Below are 15,047 nucleotides of genomic sequence, written 5' to 3' on the forward strand. Positions count from 1 at the left end.
GGATTACATCTGAGTGGAAATAAGATGAAGGTCTGGGGAATGCTTTGCCTTCACTCAGATGTTTCATTTCCAATTACTAGCACTGCAGAATACCCGGGGAGATGTTTTCATTCCAATTTGGAAGATTTCATAAACTTCCAAACTTTGAGGTATTGATCCAAACTCTTGAGCTTTGGAAGCGTGCACACACACTCGGCAGGGAGGATCTGAAATCTCCGGAGGAGAGGGGGTGGGGGGAGAGAGAAGGTAGTGTAAGTCCCATCTGAGGAGATATGCCCACTCTCAAACGGGCATACCTCTCTGCTTTTGCCAAAATTGGCTCTGCCCAACCCCAAGGCCCATTAGAGGCACTCAGAACCATTAGCTCCGACTGGTTCTGTGCTGAGTAAATACTCTCGTGTCCAACTAGAAACTAGGGCAGCTGCCTCGGTTTGCTTTTTTTCTTTCTTTCTTTCTTTCAAATTCAGCAACACAAAGTTCTCAACCCCAAATGGCTCAATTGCACCTCTTAATAAGTATGCCGTTTTATGTATTCTGCTAGTGGAGGTCAGCATTAATTTGAATTTTGCTAGACTCTCAGTCTTTTCTCACTTGGTTTTGAATATCCCAGATTTCTGTTTGATTTTGGACAGGGTCATTTGCAGGGAGGGTGCAATAATCAGATTTCCACCATCAGAAGGTAAGCCATCTATACCTGCAGGAAAAGGCCTCTGTCTATCATCTTTGGAATCTATGAGCTAAACCGCAGTTGTTTGTGAAGCCTCCCAAAGGAGGTTTTTAAAAACAAAGCACTTCACTCAATGAGAATGGGGAGGGTATAGCATAACGCTGTGCTAATGCATTATTCAGCACAGCTTCAACCAGTGAGTATCTGGTTATCATAATGCCCCAATACCTGGACATTATGTGGCTATGTTGCAGGGCAAGAAACAGATACAACTAAACCTAAAAGGGATTTACTTTATCAATAATATTTGTCCTTTCTTTCACATTTTAGGTTAAGAGCCAAATGAACTGGAGAATAAAGAACCTATGGAGAAACTTCTCTTGTGATTAAAACAAAATTATCCTAACACCTTGTAAGATTTATTTCTACACCCAAAACCAACAGAACACCAAGTGGCACAATCATGAGGTGCCATGCATGTTTAGTTTCTAGCTGACATTTAGAGATATTGTACTAGAAGTGACTCAGTGAAATCAAAGCTACCCAGATGAGTTAGGAACATAGTAAACACCCAATAAATGCTAGCTGTATTGAATTGGGGGTCATTCCGATTTAGGCTTTTATCCAGTCAATACTTCTCACTCTCCTCATTTTCTAATGCTGCCTTCTTCAGAAATGACCTAGGGAAAAACTAGTTTTTAAAAAATGAAATAAACAACCAGATCACTGGCAGACACCATTGTAGATGTTCACCAGTGCATTTCCTTTTTCTGGATACATAGCAAAACTGCATTTCCCAACTTTCTGTGTCTCAGTGGAGCCAGAAGAATGTAAGGAAAACTGGTGACTTACAAACTGAGTAAGCTTCAGTGGTGAGGTTGGATGCTACATGCTGAAGATGGCAGTGACTAAAGATGGAAGGATCTTGAGTTCCTGACTGACCACATGGAGCAGAGCCCCATACCCCACCTTCCCCTGCCAATCAGAGTAAATTATAAATGTTTAATGTGTTAATCCACTGAGAATTGAAGAGTTGTTGCTTTGTTTTTTCTCTTACAACAGGTAGTATTAGTTACCCTGGTATGGAAATGGATAATTTGAAATGGAGATCTATTATAACAAAGACCAAAAATGCATGGCACTGACTTAGAAGTCAGGTGGCAAATAACAGGGAAGATATCAGAGGCTGGAAAGATGGTGATTCACATTATGCAAAGGCAATACAGGCAATAACCTGACAGGAAGACTTCCTACCTACTGAGCCTGTTGCTCTAGGTAAAGTGGTTGGAAGGAGAGTAGGGTGTTAGTATATGTTTACAATTAATGCTGAATTTGGTTAGAAATTATAATAAAGTGATAAGTTCAAGAGAAAATTGATCAGCTTGTAAAAAAATAAAAGGGAATAGAGAGAGTCCAGTAATATGGGACCTTGGATTACAAATATTGACTGTTTCGTGGGCTCCAAGGAGTAGGAAAAAAAGATCAAATAAGGCTTTGAGCAACAGAGCCCCACTAGGAGCCAGCTTTCTGGGAAAAAAAATCAAATTAAAGATAACCCAATAGCCTCAAGGTAGCTGCCATTAAGCTGAAAGAAGAAAACGTGACTGAGAGGAAGCAAATAAATAATGCAGATTTGGACACTTTCCAGGGAAAGAAACTTGGGTGCCTCAGTTACTAGCATGTGAGACTGACTTTAAGCAAACAGATCAGCACCCTCTTAGTTTTCAAGGGAAGTATGTTTCTGGAGAAACCATAAACAAACTAATACAAGCCTTGACCACTCAGGATTTAAAAAAAAAAAAATCCTTGTGACCTCAGCCTTCTGAAAATGGCACAGCCCCAAGAAGGGTACACATCCCAATGCCTACAGTAATAGTTAATTTTATCTGTCAGTTTGAATCAGGAAATGACCAGATATGGTTACACAGGATTTCTGGGTGTGTCCGTGAGGGTGTTTCTGGAAGAGATTAGCATTTGAATTGGAGGACTCAGTAAAGTTGATCTCCCTCCCCAGGATGGGTTAGCATCATCCAATCTGTTGAGGACCTAAATAGAACACAAAGACTGAACCAGGAGGAATCTGTCCTCTGTTTTCTGCCTTATTGTGTGGGCTGGGGACATATCACCCCTCAAAATGGACTTTATGTCATCAACACTCCTGGTTCTCAGGCGTATAGATCCTGACTGAAATACACCACAGCTTTTCTGGACTTCCAGGTTGAAGAGAGCATCAGATCATAGGACTTCTCAGCTTCATAGCTGCATCCCTCAGCCCATCCCTGATAATAAATCTCCGTTACATCCTATTGCTTCTCTGAAGAACTCTGACGACCCCAAATGTTGCAGGGAGGACAGTGAACAGAAAGAAGCCCTTTCTCCATGGACTGGTACAGTAGCCAAGGAGATAAAAGGAAATACTCCCAGAGGATGAATTAGTCTCCTCAGGAATCTCCCCACTGCCAAGGCAGAAAACTTCACAACACTTGACCTACATTTCAATTTACTACGGACCAATGATATCTATATGTTTTCTATCTCTTCTTTTTCCAAATGGGAGTTTTAATTACCATAACCCTGTCCTTACCCAACCACTGTATATTGATTTAATGTGGGAAGTACACGGATATTTGTTTCTTCTCTTGCACAGCCAAAAAAGAGCCATATCAATGCTCAATGGCATAAGTGGGCAGTCAGTTCTGGCTGCAGTAAGTGAACAGGATTTTGAGTTGCTTCTTTTAAGATGATGGGTCATGCAAACAGGACACATGCCCAAGCAGCTCCCACAGCTGCACCCTCAAACAGTACTGATTGGCAAAAGCTCCCAGAGACAGTCAGTAGTAGGTGTGCAGGACCCCTGTAGACCATTCATTGTAAGACAGAGCACAGATATTTGGCAGAATGATAAACCAGACACCAGAAAACACAAGATCTTCCCCCAACATGGTCAGAGGACAGTAAACAATTGTAGAATGACATGGCAGAAACTTGTCCCCAGCACTTTTCTGCTGGCCTGACTTTTACAGTTAAAGAAATTCTACTCCCTCCTTTGGGGTGATTATAGTTCTAGGTTCCAGGTCTTGGAACTTATCAAGATTGATTGCATTAGGTAGACAAAGGTTTGCAAGAGGCCAACTCTTCTGGGGGGAAGTTCCGTCAATGTTACAGGTTGAATTATGTCCCTTAAAACTATACGTTCAAGTCCTAACTGCCAATCCCTGTAAATGTAAACTTTCTCAAAATACAGCCTTTGTAGGTGTAATCAAATTAAAGTAAGGTCCATTAGAGTAGGGTAGGCACTAATCCAATTACTGGTGCCCTTATAAGAGAGAGGTATTTGGACACAGATATAGAGATGCAGACACAGAGGAGAAGACATGTACAGATGGTGGCAGAGGTTCAAGCGATGCATCTATAAGCTAGGTGATGTTAAGGATTATCAACCACCACCAGAAGCTGGAAAAGGCAAGAAAGTATTCTTCCCTAAAACCTTCAGAGGGAGCACAGTCCTACCAAAAACTTGATTTTGGACTTCTGACCTCCAGAACTATAAGAAAAATATCTCTTATTTAAGGCAACCCAGTTTGTGGTACTTCATTGTGGAAGATACAGTAGGCTGGCACTGCATTCATCTTGGACAGCCTACCTCTTAAGACAAAGCTATATTTCAGTGTAGGAAAGAAATAAGACATGTGAGCAGGCTGGTTACCAGAAGCCACATTCTGTCACTGACAATGCTATATATTTACTTCTAGGCACACAGCAAGACTACATTTCCCAGTCTCCCCTACAGTTGTGTGGTTATGTGACTGAATCTAGTCAAAAGAAAATGAGAGAAGTATTGTTGCCACTTCTAGGTTTGGTAGCCAAAGGTGCCACGACCCTCTCTCTCTTAACCTTTGCCCTACAGCCACTAGTCAACACCCTACATCACTTAAGGAGCAACATAGCGAACACAGAGGAGCCTCCATCAACAGGGACCCTCAAAAGATTGTGAGCAGCACAGCCTCACAGTGCATCCCACTGATCACACTGAATTGACTCAAAAGTGAGAATACTGACTTAAACCCAACAGAGTGTTGGAGAAAGCTCATACCAGCTCAGAAGAGCCAATAGCATCTCTTTCCAACTCCATACATAATGAATGACATAACATTGTTAACTTAAATCTTAACATCAGCCATGGTGGGAGTATTTACCCCATGAAAATAGCAAATGCTACAAATCAAGTTTTTTTTTCCTCCCTTGTGTTTGAATAGTTATTAAATTTTGCTACCACACCACTAGTTAAGCCTCTAAGGAATGAAGGTGGTAGTTACAGAAGCTAGAATTAATCACACTAATAAGAATCTGGTACTTTTAGCTCTGGCAGGTTAACTAATACTGGAAAAATTCAGAGTGGAATTCTAAAATCTAGGAAGCGAGCATCCTTGGAGATTACTTGCACCTATTTACTTATTTTACAGATGAAAAAAAGTAACATTCAGTGCAGGGAAGTACCTCCCAATAGAATCTGGATCTCCAAGATTAACAGGCACCTGAAGACAGGTCTTCAGCAAGAATATGACGAAGTCTGATTTAAATTTAAAAGGGACAATCTGACCACTGGTGGGGAACATACTGGAAAGAACTGAAGTATTAAGTTGGAGACCAGCTGGGAGACTATGAGAGAAGCTGAGATGTGAGGTGAGGGTGACCTGGCCTTGGATGGGACAGTGGAAGAAGAGAGAAGCAAACAGGTCTGAGACAGATTGTGAAGTCAGAATCAACACGGATAAACTTGGTTCCCTTACTTGTTTACAATTCTGTGTCTGCTGCTAGAAAGTACCTGTTGGGATGCAGGGACCATATGGGTAGGACTTAGCAGGTATTCTTAGTGTCTGGTGTGAGGGCTACTATACTAATGGATCAAAATTCAACCTACCAAATGGCTAATTTTTTTCCTTTAGTGCCTGCCATATTCTAAGTATTTTACATGTATTAGTTCTAACTCTTACAAAGACCCAAAGGTATATATTAATATTTCTATACCATAAATGAGAAACTGAGACTCAGAGAGCCTAACTTGTGCAAGGCCACACAGCTAATAAGTAGGGGACCTAAGATTCAACCTGGGTCCATTTAACTCCCAAATTTCTTTACACTATTATACCTCCCTCTTTACAGTGAGTTCTCATGTGATTAAAGACCTGAAGGGCACAAACCAACCTTTGTAAGAAAACTTTGTCAAGAAACTCCTATATCAAACAGTGTCAAAATAATGAATAGCATTATTAACATGAGCTTACAAATACACCTTTAAAAAGATGCCATTAACGTTTCTGGTGGGGTTTTTTTTTACACTAAATGTAATACATATAAAGCATTCTATAAACGTTGGCCATTATTACAACTCTATCAATACAAAAATTAGGGAATGTTGACTAGAAACACTGACTATTCAAGATGTTTGGCGATTAATAAAATACCTCTCTTTCTTCTTTCCTTACTCCACTCAAAAACACATCATCCAAAAAAATGCACTGTCTAGGCAGTCTGCTGGGACAGGTCCAGATTCATTAGCAGATGCACATGTATGCAGTGGCCTCTCACCCTGAAGTAATGAGCCATGTAGCATCTAGATGTAAATGTAAACACATCTGTGACTATCCAACCTGCGAGATGTCCGGTACAGCTCTAGTTCCATTTCTTAGCTGTGATGCTCTGCTTCTTCTAGTAGAGCAAGAATGGAGCAGCCTGGCTTGACACTGGATTAAAATCCAAGATTCCTCAAACTTTGAGGAATTTTTCTTTCTTCTCCAAGGTTCTGAGAGCTACAGACCACCTTCTGAGTGTTCACACATAGAGTGTTTGAAATGTATACATGGTTTGGCAAAGCAGCTCTGGAGAACTGATGCCAGCTAATTTTTTGAGTTGTTCACAATAGGCGAGGTGCTCTTTTAAGTGTGTCATTTGGTTTATTTCATTTAATTATCACATCACCTCAACTCAGTGGGTACTTTAACTTTATTTTACAAAGGAAAAAACTCAGGATTAAACACATGGGTCACTTCCCCAAGGCTCTGCAGCTAGTGACAGATGGAGACAGGATTAGGGTCCAGGCATTCAGACTCCAGAGCCTGAGCTTTCAACCCCTGCGCTCCTTCATAGCTCTCTGGCTTCATGGGTGGAGGGAAAAATCAACACCTCCCTCAGCTTAAACGCAGCCCAGGCTCCATTCCCTCTCTGTCACATTCCCACCTCTGCAGCCTATTTATCAAGAGGTTAACCAAGATGGCTTATAGATGCACCATGTCACTCACAGTTCCCCTCCTCATACTGGCCTTAGAAGCTCCATGTAGTCCATCTCCTGCTTCCTTCCTCCCCCTCTCAGGGCTACACCCATCTCTTGCCAGTGTCTACAAGTTTCTGACCTCCTGAAGGCTCGAATTAGGTCTACTAAATGATTTTAGTACCATTTCTAGATTGCTATATGGAAGTACACTTTATCCCTAACTTACTACACATTTCTGTCTTAGAAGGATAGCAATAGTCCACATTGCCCACCATGTTAATCATAAATGCACAATGTTAGCATCAATCAGGCAGTGTTTACTATAACCCATGGCAAACACTACCTATAGAAATAGACAACATCTACAAGGAAAATAAACATCAAAACACAAAGTACCATACATAAAAACACAAACTAGCCAATAGAAAACAATACTCGGGTTTATGTTTACCAGTGTTTTGAGATATTAGCATTCTATGCAAATATTTTGAAAAAATATATAGTAACTAACCACTGTATTAATAATAACTTCAACAGGATGGGGCTTAAGGTTGGGGAATGAAAGGTGAAAAGAATATCGGCCAGTCAGAAGCGCTTTCTAGATCTTCTTCAAATTACACCACAAACACAGTATGTCTTTCCAAATGTATAGCAGTCCTTACTCTTTACTATACTGGAGAAGATAATTGTATACAATTTCAAGCCTACCCTAAAATCTATTATTTATTTTAATCCCAGGTGCCTTTGAAGAACATCCAGGTAAAGAAGAAGACTTTTATGTGTAGTTACTCACAAAATACCTTTGATGATTCCTTCCAAAAGCAAGATACTTTCTGAAACATCTTTCAAACCCAAACATGTCCCAGTTTCCCAAATTACCCAGGAACGATTCTTTTGTTGGCTCTTTCTTGATCATATGCATTAAAAGCAAAAACATAAAACATGCTCTCAAGCATTGCATAGTGGATAATTATATTTTTAAGGCGCTTCAGTTACATTATTTTAGCATCTGTGTAATTAAACCAAAGTGCGATTCTCAATTAGCAGGTTTTCCTTTCGTCTCTTGGATGTAATATCTTCATGGATAGGAAAGTGCTTCCCCTTTTTGAGTAGCTATATTTATGCCCATTAAACCAGGAGAAGTGTGGTGTGCGCTTTAATGAAGAAGTCCATCCAGGAGGCAGTGAAGCCAAGGGGAGTGTTGGGGTTGCCCGTCGACCCCTGCCGAGCACTGCAAGGTAATAACACTTTCTGCAGAGAGACTGACAGCAAATAGCAAAGGTGTGAAATGAGAGATGAGATTTCTTTGGTGCTTGTCCAGATTGTGATAATCTTCTAACCTGCCTCTCCTCCCACCCCCTACTAGCTTTTCCCCATCTGTAGACACCGGCCTGCCAGCCATCAATACTATTTTCCCCCAAGAGCATCCCTGATGATTAAACACCTGTGGCAAGCACAGCCTCCTGAGTTTCTGCCATATTTGGCTGCAATTTCCTTTTGGTCATGGCAGAAAATTAAAGTCTAAATTTCAATACTAAGCAAATAACCCGCCATGATTATTGGAAACATAACATTTTGATCAGCTTGCATCCATTCAGTCTGATACCCGTGGGTTTTATTAGGAAATTATTGCATTCAGAATACACTTCTTCACTAATTAATGGTTTCGAAGCAGCTGAAAAACTTGAAGATACCGCTTATGAGAAATGTCACAGAATAGATTTCAGAGAGTTATTGTCTCTAACCTTATCAATAACTAAACTAGTCATTATGCAGGGCAGGTGGTTTTACTGCAAAATTTCTTGCACACACCTGTAATATATTCTTTCTTGTTTTGGTGAAGGGAAAGTACTGCTCAACATTCTTGCAGCTTGAGATGAATAATGCTGTGTGAATTCCAAAATGGAAAAAAATGAATCAGAAAATTATTCCATTTCAGCTTGTTTTCAGATTGAGGCTTATAGCCCTCACTCTGTGAATGAGCTCTGGGAGGTGACTTATTACAAATTTTTCCAAAGAATTCTGCATAGAATGCTAACATCTCAAAACACTCTATTAAAAAAACAAAGTTCCATGGGGAAAATAACTTTGAGAAATGTGGAGATTCACATGGTCTCTTGTATATTAAAGACATAAAACTGCGAAGTCCAAACTGTTTAACTGTGTTCAAGCCACGCTTTTTAAACTTATTTGGACCTCAGAAAAAAATACATGAATGTGTATTTTTTAAATTATTTATTAATACCTTTGGTGAATCTTATCTTAAATTCTATTAGGCATGAAATACTTGGTATCAGAATTTGTTTTCTGATAAAGCCAAATATTTGTGAAAAACTAAATAATTTTCATTCAATTATTAGCACTTCCAGGGCAATTATTTCTTCAAATTCTCTCCACAAGACAGATGAGTTCATGAGAAGTGAGAAAGTGGTGTGGAGTGAGGTATGCAGTCCTTTTATGAATTGCAAACACAAGGAATTAGAGCCAGGACCTGGCAGAGATATGGAATAAAAATGGCAGCAGTAAAAAATTTACTCCTTTCTCTTTCTAACTCCCATGTGGAAGTGTATCTGGAAAGAGAGGCAGAAACACAGATAAAATGTTCTCCATTAGGCTGTCAACTTCTATCCACCTGGCCTACCTTTCATAACTACTGAACACCTACCATATTCTAGACATTGTGCTTAGCATTTGAATGAAAAAGTAAATTAAGACAAGATATCTTCCCTTCAGTCAAGAAAGAAAAATAATTAAAATTCATAACTAAACTCTAGCTCATGTTTCTTAGGGTTCTCTCACCTCCCATGAAATAAAATACTGCTTGCAGTAACATTAATAAACATTTTCTCTCTCTGCTTCTGTTTCTGACCCTATCATCTATTTCAGAATCCCTAATTTTCTCCTCTTTTAAAGTCTTCATTCCTTCAAAAAAAGATTAAAAATGATTTATCATAACTGAGCATTAATCTGTTGAATTATGTGCCAAATTAAAAGGACACTATGCATTATTCCCATGATCACAGAAGATCTAAAGGGGACTAAACAAATTGGGCAAGAATGCTGAATTTGTTTATTAATTCATTAGTGCATTCATTTATTAAAAAGAAATTTATGAAGTTCCACTTTATAATCCTGAGCACTCTCTGTTCTCAATACTAAGGAAGACCACACAGTTGGCTTCACTATTACCTGGTCCTGAAGAGGCTTACAGTGGAAAACAATGGGCAGATGGGCCAGGTCAGCTTAGTCCTCAGTGTTCTTTCTATGAACCCAAGTTTGCTTGATCTGAATTGTTAGCTCAAGTTTATTTGGAGCACTAACATAATGAATTTGAAACCACTTGGAAACTTAATGTGGGTAGAATCCCCTAACAGGCAAAACAGACAAGAGAAGGAGTCCAAAAAGTAAACAGACATAGTCATATAAACTGTGTGGATTTGGAATTCACCTTTAGTAAAAATCAGCAAACAGACTATTACTGTGTGAAATACCTCCTCTTTAAAATGTGCCGTGCAGGAGTTATGAGTGGCCCCAAAAAGTGTAACTCTGAATTCACAAAATTAAATTTTACCTGCAGACCTAAGAAAATGAATGTAGATACAGAAACAGGTAAACAAATGCCATAGTTCAGCACGCAAAGTAGAGACCCAGAGTCAAGTTAACCAAAACCATAGGAACCAGGAGGAGGAAGAGACTTCTGGGGGTTAATGGCACCAGAAGCAGTGGTGGTAAGATTTAAGGGGGAACTTGAAAAATGAAGCCTATTTAGAGAAGAAATTATAGCATCTGAGAATATTTGGCCAGCCATAACAAAAGTGCTATATTCAAGGTGATCTGCATTTCTTTTTTTTTTTTTTTAATGTTTATTTATCTTTGAGAGAGGGAAAGAGCATGAGCAGGGACGGGCAGAGAGATAAGGAGACAGGATCTGAAGCGGGTTCCACGCTGACAGCAGAGAGCCTGATTCGGGGCTTGAACTCACAAACCGTGAGATCATGACCTGAGCCGAAGTTGGAAGCTTAACCAACTGAGCCACCCAGGTGCCCCATGATTTGAATTTCTAGATTGTCAATCACTGTGGGGCTTCTGAGGAGCACTGAGAAAATCTTGGGACCTTCTCACCCCCATTCCAGAAGCAGCCAAGTGAATCTCAAGGAAAACCACTATTATTTGGTCCCTTTATCAATCAGGACTGATCATGGTGGGAATAAAACCAAGGTGACCTTGTCCCCAGATTCCTTGCCCTTCCCATTGAAGTGCTTGACCAGGTGTCTAGCAAATAGCAAAAGGGTAGAGGGAGAAAGGACAGGAGAGTGAATTTAGTCCCCCTACCACTTTCTCTTCCGTTCAGTGTCAGCATTTTTTATAACCAAAGAAACTTTATTTCACTTTAAGAGTAGCCTCAAAATTACTGCTAATTTTCTGCAAGGAAACTGTTCTTTGAAATACATCATATACCATTTTCTACCCCCCTCCACCCCATCTTCCCACTTTTGTAATGCTGGCAATGCACTGGCTGTGAACATGTAAGTATAGTTGCTTTTGAATGCTGCAAGGTAAATGCAGAAAATGACAGCTTAAATGGAATCATTAAAGCAGATGTAGGTAATATCTGAATGCTACCAAGCCTTCTTTGCAAGGCAATAAAGTCTTTATTTTCAGTTCTGATGCCTTGCACCTTTTCAGTGAAGTTGACAACCTATCATTTCCTACTTTTTTCCCCCCATTTCCAGCATGAACTCAGGGGCCTCATTTCTATCTTAAGTTACAACCTGTTGATTGGTGGAAAAGGGAAGAAATGTATACAGTTCCACCCTAAGCAGTTATTTCTGGCAGTGCAGCAGGGAGCTCTGTCAGCTCATTTAAAGACATTAAGTGTGAGAAAGTCACAACAAAATTGCTACCTGTCCATGGACTGGGTACGCCACAAAGGACAAGTTTCAGAGTAGTGCCAGGACAGTCCCCAGAGACCACATCCTGGTTTTAGAGACTGCCAGACTTTCACAGTACTATTTTGCATTTCTTTAAGTTTATACTTTGCAATATAGATTTCACTGTACTCTCCCAGTCTTTTTATGAAGAAGGCTCTTATATGTTGTTATCTACAATAAGGATAGAGAAATGAAAACTCACACAGATTTTTAGCAATACGGTAAAAGTAGTTTATAGTAATGCCAGGTATTGAGAACATGGTATTGGGGTTTGTTTTTGTTTTTGTCTCTGCTTTTTGTTTTACCAAATGCTTATATAACACTTTGTACCAGGCACTAAGTTCTTTTCAAATATTAACTCATTTTATTCTTATAACAACTCCTTAAGACCAATACTATTATTATCTCCCCTTTTACAAATGAGGGAACTGAGACCTAATGTCACAGGGGTTAACAGTTATCATAGAGTTAGGCCTCAAATCCAGCCCTTATGTCTCCCAAGTCCATTCTCTCAGCTCCTTCACTATATGTCTTTCAACACACTGGGAGGTATACTACAAAAGGATGAGAAATAAACCTAGTTCTTTGATTCTTGAGCTGCTGACTCACCCAACCCATCCCTGAACAAACCTTTATTGAGCAATCACTACCAGCAAATGGCTATATTCAGTGTTTGGGGCATCCAAAAAAATATGACATACACAATCAATCTTCATTACTCATGGATTCCGCATTTGCAAATTCACCTACTGCTAAAATTGATTTGTAATCCCCAAATCAATACTCACCGGCTTTTGGGTAATTTGCAGACATGCAGGGACATGCCCAAAGTGGTGAAAAATTCAAGACTCCGACTTGCATTTCCCAGCAGAGATCAAATAAAACAATGTTCTGCCATCTTGTCCCAGCTCTCAAACAGAAACGACCAGGGAACGGAGACAGTAGGAGGCAATGCAGTGTGATGAAAGATGCTCCAGTTCTGGGGCCAATGGATAGGGTTCGAATCACAACTCTGGCATTTATTAATGGTGACCTCCAGCAAATCACTTAACACTTCTAATCACTTTCCCTTAGGAACTGTGGTTCAGTATTTGCTAAATCATAGTTTAGGTGACTTTGTAGAATACAAAGAATCATAATAATCTCTTTCATTCAAGTTGCTTACATCCTAAGTAAGAGAAAAAGGCAAAGATACATCAGAAATCATTTAAGTAACTAGGAATACATGTAGTATGTAAGACATGCTTTTAAAGCCTAAAGTGGGCAAGTTGGAATGGTCAGTGTGGGTGCCAGGGAGAAGATGGGATTTGGGACCTGAAGTAGCAAAAGTATAGCCGGAATAAATCCTGGAAAATCTCTTTGGCCTTGGCTTTTTTCCATGCTCTTGGCTTTTATTAACTATATAATGAGATCCCTTTGGATGGTGGCTACCATCCCACTAAATTAATTGAGGATTTAATTGTAGAAATTTCAAATTTTCTATCAGATCTTTCTAATGATGCAAGGGTGACCTTGAATTTTTAATTAGAGTGGTTCAATTGTCAAAGAAGTGAACCACCTGGGCTCATCTGAGTAACTTGTAAAAATCACAGATACACCCTCAAAAACTTCATGAAAAGGAAGATGCTGCACCTCCTCTTCAGGGCATCTTGGCAAAGTGGTAATCATGGGCTTGACAACTTCAATCCTGGGGACCCACAAGGAGAAATGCTACCTTACCCCTGCCCACAGGAAGAAGAACTACAGTCTTAAGAGAATCTGGAGATGGCAGGAAAGGCCCTTAATCCCTTTGCATTGTTTTGACTGGTTATAGGAACCATCAGAGGGTTGAAATTGCGGAGTGTGTCTTTCAGCTAGGTTCATCCCTCTTCTTATCTACTTAGCTTAAAGACGGTGGGGAGTGGAAATAAAAACAAATGTGTACTTTTGGCACAAAAATAAAATGCTTTAAGTTGTCCTTGTTGCTAGGTATAACCAATCATAAAACAGACACATGGGAGGGAGAGCTGCCACTGTATGAAATGTGATAGTCGTTGGGTATTATGGACACAGAAAAATCAGCAGAGACTACATTGGAGGACTAGATGGTGCAGGCTTGGAAGAATTAGCATGTTAGAATCAAGTGAGATATAACTAGAAAAACTTGAAATTAATGTGTTATCTTCTGTGCTTGATGAGATGAGGAGTAATGTGAAGTGGGAATGAGTTTTGAGTATAAGGTTATAAGGCCTTGTGGAAGGGTGTAGGACCTGTACCAGTTTTGAAGATGGATGTAATTATTGTGCCAAGTTGAAAATTATTTGTAAAGTTACTACAGGTGTCCCCTTCTTTTTCCTGATCCTTCTAATCTGCCCCACATAGGATACTAACTTAGAAGATACTAACTTCTCCATCCATAATAATTTATTACTCTTTATCTTTCTTTTTGAAAGACGTGAAATATTTGAGTGTGACTATTCCACTGAAGAAACAGTCATAATACTGAGTCATGATACTGATAATTGAAAGTACTCCTTAAATCATTTTGACCACAATGTGATTAATGTTCCAAGCAAGAAACACACACACACACACACACACACACACACACACACACACACACACGAGAAAAGAGAGTGAAGAATGGCATGTGTGTGTGTGTGCACATGTGTGCATAGGGGTCATCTAATAGTTTTAATTCTTTAATCAGTTGGTTAACATAGATCTTCTTTTGGCATACTGCCATCAAGTACATAAAATAAAATATGTTCATGCGGATATGGTCCTGACAGAGTAATCATAATAGAAAATGAGGTGATCTACTGGTAAAACAACATTATGCTCAAAACAAGAAATCAGAGTCACATTGCAATTACTGTTTTCAGACCATGTACAGCAGGCTCATTCCCCAGCAACCAACCAACAGCACCACACCATTATCTCCCCTGCTCACTTGGACAACACCAGGTATTAGCATCATGTCTTACAATTCTGGAGACTAAACCAATTAAGGTACAATTTAAATAACGTATTCATAAATATAGTACAGGATAGTACTGACATATCTAAATATTTAAAAAAAATAGAATATGGCTTCCAAAAATATCTTAGGAGAAGAGGTTCCATAGAGCGACCTTTGTATTATGAATAAATATGCATAATCAAAACAGTAGCCCAGCTCAAATCTCTCTCCTACTCA

This window comes from Panthera leo, chromosome D3, assembly GCF_018350215.1.
Source record: "Panthera leo isolate Ple1 chromosome D3, P.leo_Ple1_pat1.1, whole genome shotgun sequence".
Classification (NCBI taxonomy): Eukaryota; Metazoa; Chordata; class Mammalia; order Carnivora; family Felidae; genus Panthera; species Panthera leo.